The sequence below is a fragment of the Benincasa hispida genome, chromosome 6 (genome assembly GCF_027475165.1).
Source record: "Benincasa hispida cultivar pf3 chromosome 6, pf3_genome.v1.1, whole genome shotgun sequence".
In the NCBI taxonomy this organism is placed as follows: Eukaryota; Viridiplantae; Streptophyta; class Magnoliopsida; order Cucurbitales; family Cucurbitaceae; genus Benincasa; species Benincasa hispida.
Genome location: NC_143483.1, coordinates 17,017,284 through 17,025,262, shown reverse-complemented (window position 1 = coordinate 17,025,262; position 7,979 = coordinate 17,017,284).

Here is a 7,979-nt window from a genome sequence, read left to right as displayed (position 1 = left end):
GACACAAATACTCTTCCAAGACTTCTACTTCAAGCTTTCAAGACTCCTAAAGCTGCATTTCTATAAGGTAGAAGACCTTTGAAGACATAAATACTCTTCCAAGACTTCTACATCAAGCTGCCAGGACTCCTGAAGCTGCATTTCTATAAAGCATAAGACCTTTGAAGACACAAATACTCTTCCAAAACTTCTACTTCAAGCTTCCAAGACTCTTGAAGCTACACTCCTATAAGGCAGAAGACCTTTGAAGACACAAATACTCTTCTAAGACTCTTGAAGCTGCACTCCTATAAGGAAGAAGACCTTTGAAGACACAAATACTCTTCTAAGACTTCTACTTCAAGCTACCAAGACTCCTGAAGCTGCACTCCTATAAGGCAGAAGACCTTTGAAGATACAAATACTCTTCAAAGACTTCTACTTCAAGCTTCCAAGACTCTGAAGCTGCACTCCTATAAGGCAGAAGACCTTTGAAGACACAAATACTCTTCCAAGACTTCTACTTCAAGCTTCCAAGACTCCTGAAATGAAAATTGTCAATGTAATTATCAATTTCTCGATTTTTACAGGTAGATCACTCCTATACAATACAATTAAAGGGTTGTGTTTTTTTAGGACATGATTGTATTGTTTTTATTTGGAGTTGCATTGGAAAGTTAGTTTTTTTTTTTTTCGCCCACCTATTTGTTGATTCGTGATTTTTATTTTCTTACACAAATAATATAAACAATTAAAAGGACAAAGTAGGTATTACAAGAAAATGTAAGGGCAAAAAGGGAATGCAAAAATTCTCCATTGTTGCCTATGTAGTATAGAAGATAATTATGCTATATTTATGTTTGATTTTAATTTTGAATTTTAAAATTCTCGGTATTTAGATGTATATATTATGTTAATTTTCAATATGTATATTAATTTTTCTTATATTTTAACTTTTGATTATTAAATTTTGCAATATGCTGTTTATATATTATTTTAATTATAATATTTTTGGTATATCTGAAATTGAGTTGAATTTTACTATATGTAAATTGTGTTGACTAAGACAGTTATTTAGCTTAACTTTAATATTTTACAATCATGACATTTACTAACTATAAAATTAAGTTGGATTTGACTCGACATCATTGTTGATTGAGAAACTTTGGACAAATCACAAATTGTCACGTCATTTACCAAATTAATGACAAAATTATAAATCATTATATTTAGAACTAACTAAAGGTTGACATGTGTCCCAAATTGAAATTGAAGCCATCCAAATGCTAAAAAAGACCCAAATCTATTTAGTTTGACCCAAGGGCTAAGTCCATGGACCAACCAAGCCCAAGTTCGCGAGGTCCACCAGAGAACTCTATAAATAGAGGAGTTCTTCTTCATTTGAGCTGACAAAAATTTTACACTCCAAAGGGCCTAGAGAGAATTCTCCCAATAATTAGAAAACTTTTTAAGTTAATCACACTCTGAGACTGAAGTCCTTTGGAGATACAAGATTCTTTCAAGACTACAAGTTCAAAAACATCACGTGTTTCGCTTCCTCAAATGAAGCATAAACGTTCAACTAAAAGATAATAAGAGGATCAAGCATTAAAGTGTTGGGAATGTCCTAAACTCGCAATTCATAAATAGTGTTAACATATTATATTTATCAATAAAAGTATTATTGAGTATTTTATTCAATAAATTGTTGATATTGCATTCTATCCAATAAACAAATCCATGGCTATAATATAACTTTATGTGACGACATAAAAGAGGATCAAGTTATAGTATATAGCCAAAGAGGTTTGTAAATATATGGATGAGATTGGGTATCTCATCCTCGTTATACTATTGGATACGACCCATTTTGTATACTAATACAAATAATGTGATCAAAAAATCATTCATGTAGAGACATGTAAGTGGAGGCATCCTATGCAATAAGTTTGCATAAGATCGGACCTCGAAATAGTCACTTTTCTTTATAACAACCCGTTTACTGTTTAAAATGACTATTTCAAACTCAATGACCTAGGGGAACTCGATCTTAATTATGAGCTAACTATGAACTCCTGTTTATTTGGGATTATTCTTTGATCTGCATAAGTGAGAGTAGTCCAACAACACTGCTCAAAAAGTCTCCCATTTTGGGATAAGATCGGATAGATAGCTGGGGACATAACTTTGCAAGATGGAATTCACTCCTACCCGACTTAAGGTTAGTAGATAGGTTGTTCTCTTAAGCGTTGATGTCTAGTCTTGAACAATGCCCCCCCCCTCTATGGATGAGGGGGTCATGATTTATAAGTTGTACTATAAATCAATTTGTTCGATAGAGGATCAATGGGAGCTTAAGGAGCAAGATGTATTTATAGGGGTAAAATGGTAATTTTGACTTAGCTGTAAATACGAACGACCTGTGAAGAATTAACTTACCGATTATGGTTAAAATGAACAGAAATACATCTACAGTGAGGAAAGTGTAACTATCGAGCTATAGTGGTATGTCTTGATAGTTAATGAATAGTGATTAGAGTTTAATTGATTAATTACAAATCGTTGAAGCTCATGATCTGTAGGTCCATAAAGTCCCTCTACTAGCTCGTAAATTGGATTAGTAAATTGAATAATTTTTATGAGGTTTGAAATTAGGGTTTAGAATTTGAAATGTTCGAATTCAATTAAGGTTTCTATTAATTGTATTTGATACAATTGAAATGTTTAATTTTATCAAAATTAAACAAAATTGGAAAATCAATTAATGTTTAAATTATGATTGAAATACTAATTACATGAAATTAAATTCATTGTAGTGAAATTGATGTTTTCTTAATTTAATATTAGATATTAAATTAATAAAATTAATTAAAAAATTTAATTAATTAATTCTATCTAAAAATTAATTGATTAAATTAATCTTCATAAAAATAATAACAAATAAATCAATTTATTTATTAAATTTATTTTAGAAATCAATTTTAAAAATTCAATTTGAAAAACAAAAGAGAAATTCCAAAAGTTGGAAATTTCCACTAAAGGTCTAAGCACCTTATTCATCCAATTCCACTCAATCTCCATTAATTTCATGAAGAATGAGCTGGCCTTCATGCAAGCTCTGTGATTGCATGTTAAAAGCTTTATAAATTGAAGTGTTAGGCTGAATGATCAACCATGCATTCATAATTTCTACCAAAATTTTGTAGAATTTTGAAACCCTCGAATCACATTCTTCAAGTCCTTCAAATTCAACTTAATTCAGTGTTTCCACCACACAATCCTTGCTAGAGATTAGTAGAGACGATCTCTGTGGTGATCTACTTGAATACCGAAGCACCAATTTGTGGTATTCTGTAGAATTTGAGGATGAATGATCAAAGGTATTATATTATTCAAACCCTCTTGTGAAATACCATTGAAAAGCATGTTTAAAACTCAAATTAAGTATAATTAGAGTGCTTATTGATTCTGATTTCTTCCGTTACATGTTAGTATACTCTATCATAGAGATCGAACCACATCGCATCAAATCAACATAAGCATAAGTTCAACTCCACGAAACACATTTCTCCGAAAACCTCGTGCGAACAAATTGACACGCCCAGTGGGACCGCTCTGCCTCTCATCTCTCTTTTAACATTCAAACAAACCGATTGAAAGGATTGAATCTCAATATAGAAGTAGTTGATTGTCCCGTCTTTGGATTGGGATTAGGAAAATAAAAAAAATGATTTTTATAAAAATATAAATTAGGCTAAACATGGAGATTTTTCAATCTAGAATAATAAGAGATTAAGAAAAAAATATCTTTGTAGAACCAAAAGCTTTAAGCAATTCCACCAAGATCATGAATGAAGTTACAGTGAAATCCCAATAAATATTCTATCAATAAGAACACCACCAATTGGAGTTCTTGTTATTCTCAGGACACAATGAATTGAAGTGTGGGCTTCAAACATATTTTTTTAGAGGGAATTTTTCTCTCTAGAATCTTAGAGCAAGAATGTGAGAATGTGAGAGAGAGAACCAATTGCAAAGAGATGTTCTTTTCTGTCTTATGTCCTGTGTTTTACGTGGAAGAGGAATAAGAGAAGGATGAGGAGGGAGTTGTCCTCACGTTTTTTTTACTGAAATAACTCCCTTAGTTGACTAATATTTCTCTTTTAACCTATAGATTTAATATGAATCGAATTCATATTAAATATTAATCTATAATATAAAATATGTTTAAAATATTTGAATCTTATTCAAATATTTCTCTCACGTATTATATAGTTTTAATTATAAATCATATTTATAATCAATTTTATAATAATGCATAATACACGGTATACATTATATTAATCATATTAATATAATTAATTACTTAAATTCCTATAAATAATTTGAACAATTTAAATTATTCCAAAAACAATTATTTCTTGTTTCTATCCTCAATGAGCTAACAAAATGACCTATTGAACCTACAGATTAGAAGGTCCAATGATTCGAGACTAACCAATTAAACTTTTTAATTGGATTAACTAAAATTTATTAACTGTCAGTCACTCTCACTCCACTAAAGACTGACAGTTTCACTTTTCGCACTGTAGTTATATTTTTATGTCAATTGGAAATAACCAACAATAGTAAGTTAACCTTTCACAAATTGCTCGTAACTATAACGGTCAAAATTACCATTTTACCCCTATAGTTACATCTAACTCCTTAAATGTTATTGATTCCTCTAATGAACAAACGATTAACAGTCCAACTATAAACAAACTCCACTCAGGCCACTAAGAGGGTCAAACCTCATTGTTTAAGGAATCAACTATTAAGGGAACAATTTATCTACTTTTCTTTTCTATGGGAAGAAGTGAATTCCATCTTATGTAGTTGTGTTCCCAGCTCCCTACTCAGACAAAATCCCATAATGGTAAGCATATTGAGTTCGCAAAAAAAGGCCGCTCTCACCCATGCAAACCAAAGGTTTGCCCTCATTAACAGAAGTTCATAACTCAATCAGGATTAAGGTCAAGTTACCTATGGTCATCCTAGTGAAAAAAGTTAGTTTTTTCAATCAACGGTGTTATATTGAGAAACTAATCACTTCGTGGTTCAATCTTATATAAAATCTTTATGTAAGATACATATATCTCCACATGAACAACATGGATTATATTGTTTGTAACACTTACAACTCATGTAACAATTACGAAGTGGTTCATATTCACAGTATCACCAAGATAAGACACCCAATCTTAACCATATACTGCAAACCTTTTAGGTCATTACTTGAACACGATCCACTTGTATGTCTACCACATACCGTTCAAGTGTTATTATATGACATTTGATCTTAGTTTATTGGATTGAATTAATGCTATCTAAAGGTCAAATAAAATACTGTTTATTTCATTAAATAAATAATTCATATTTATGAAATACAAACTACAAGATGAATGAGATTTAGGACACAACATCCAACAATCTCCTGCTTGTCCTAAAGCGAGTGAGGAGTACAATATACAATATAAAGTACAATACAATAAACTAGGGTATCCTTTATACTCCAAAATCTTCCACTTGCCTTAGACAAGATGACACATATCCCATAAACCTAAACTATCCAGGTGACCCTAAAAAACCTTAGCCGCAAGAACCTTTGTAAAAGGATCAGCAATGTTGTGTTTTGAAGCGATCTTTGTGATGATCACATTTTCCTGTTTGCCACAACACCACTATTATCACAATATAAGGTGATGGACATTAACATGTTTGGAACAACTTCCAAATCTGTCAAAAACTTCCTAAGTCAAACAGTTTCTTTAACAGCTTCACAAGCACCTACTTAATCCGCCTCCATGGTAGAGTTAGCAATGTAGCCTTGTTTGATGCTACAACATACTATAGCCCTCCGTTAAGAGTGAACACTAATCCTAATGTGGATTTTCTAGAATTCTTATCAGTTTGAAAATCAAAATCAGTATATCCTGTAAGGATCAAATCCTTAGTACCATATACAAGCATACAGTTTCTCGTTCTCTTAATATACTTAAGAATAGTTTTAACCGTCGTCCAGTGATCAAATCCTAGATTAGATTGATATTTATCGACTATTTCCACTGCATAGCAAATATTCGACCTAGTACACAACATGGCATACATTAGGCTACCTACTGCAAATGCATAAGGAATCCATCTCACCTCCTTAACTTCTTGAGGTGTCTTAGGACATTGTTCCTTAGACAAAATAATTCCATGCTTGAAAGGTAATAAACCTTTCTTGGAATTTTGCATCGAATACCTTACAAGTATTTTGTCAATGTACGATGCTTAAGACACAACTAGTGTTTTGTTTTTACTATCCCTAATGATTTGGATCCCTAGAAGAAACTGTGTTTTTCCCAAATCTTTCATTTGGAACTGAGCAACTAGTTATTTCTTAATATCATCTAGAAAACCTACATCATTCCCAATGAGTAGAATATCATCTACATATAAAACCAAGAAAGCTATTAAATTGTCGATGACCTTCTTGTAAACACAAGGTTCATCAACATGTTGATCAAAGCCATAAGATTTAACCGTAATGTCAAATCTTATATTCCAAGATCGAGATGCTTGTTTCAACCCATAAATGGATCGATTAAGATTGCAAGTTTTTTGCTCTTGACCTTGTTTGATGAATCCTTCTGGTTAATCCACACTACTTCAAAAATTGTATTACTTGACGTTTTTTCGCAGTCAAGTATCAGTGTTACTTGATGTTTTTAAAAACGTCAAGTAATCCTATGTCAAGAATAAGAGACATTTTTTTACTAGCTAAAAACATCAAGCTGTAATTTACTTGATACGTTATAACTATCAAGTTTATGAGATATGTTGACTTATTTTAGTGTCAATTACCTAAATTCTTAACATTTATTATGGATCAAGTTTTTCATAACTTGACAGTTTTTACTTGTCAAATGTAATTTCTTCTTGACACCAATAAATTGACATCTTAAGGAATACATGATACGTTTTGCTTGTCAAGCTTATTTAAAAAAAAAAAAAAATTGTACTATTAGAAATTACCTATATAATTTCCTGTTTTGAAAGCCAACAATGATATAGAGGATGATCATTTTATTAATCAAGTAAACAAACAACACATGTATTAAACTCTTTAAACTTGTTCAATCATTCGAAACTTTCCACCAACCTAGCTAACAAAGGTGCATATATATCCTTAAACATAGTTGTCATCATATATATACGTATATTTAAAATGTTTACAAAATTCATAACAAAGTCCATAAATGAACAATCTAGTTAATTTGTAAGTTATATAGAAGACTATCAACCCGACGATGCATATAAACAATTTCAAAAAGAATTTTCAATCCTAATACAAACTAAAATCCCAAAGAACAAACCCAAATATCTACAATTCCAAAAATTACACCAACTATATAGATCTAGGTACCCCATACGATCAACATACATGTTTTCAAAATTACCATATGAACATTCTACTCCTATATCCAATATCAACAATATATGACTAACCCACATCTTCAAAAAATTGAATATCAATATCCAAAAAATGCAGATAATCACCATCATCACATGTGTGGACCCATAAATTCAGCTAGCTCAACTCGCACCTAATTCAACTCAAATTGACTGTATGAGTCCCTCGTGTCAATCTAGTATAAAGTCCAAATATTGAAGTCAATAATTGTTTTGTCAAATGTTATATATTTGAACGATTGAGAATAATGCAAATAGGTATTGATTAACAACATACTGAATCTATGACTAGTTTGCTCCCTTTGGTTTTAATATTTCTCATGTATCTCATCATATAGTATCCACATTCAGTGGTTCCAACTTGTAAAGGATACTGCAATAATACATAAACTAAAATAATTTATATTGCATACACACTAGGAATAACTTGTTTTATTGCATTCATCCTAGCAACTGAAGGATATTTTCGAAAAAGATCCTTTGAGCGGAAGTAAAGATCG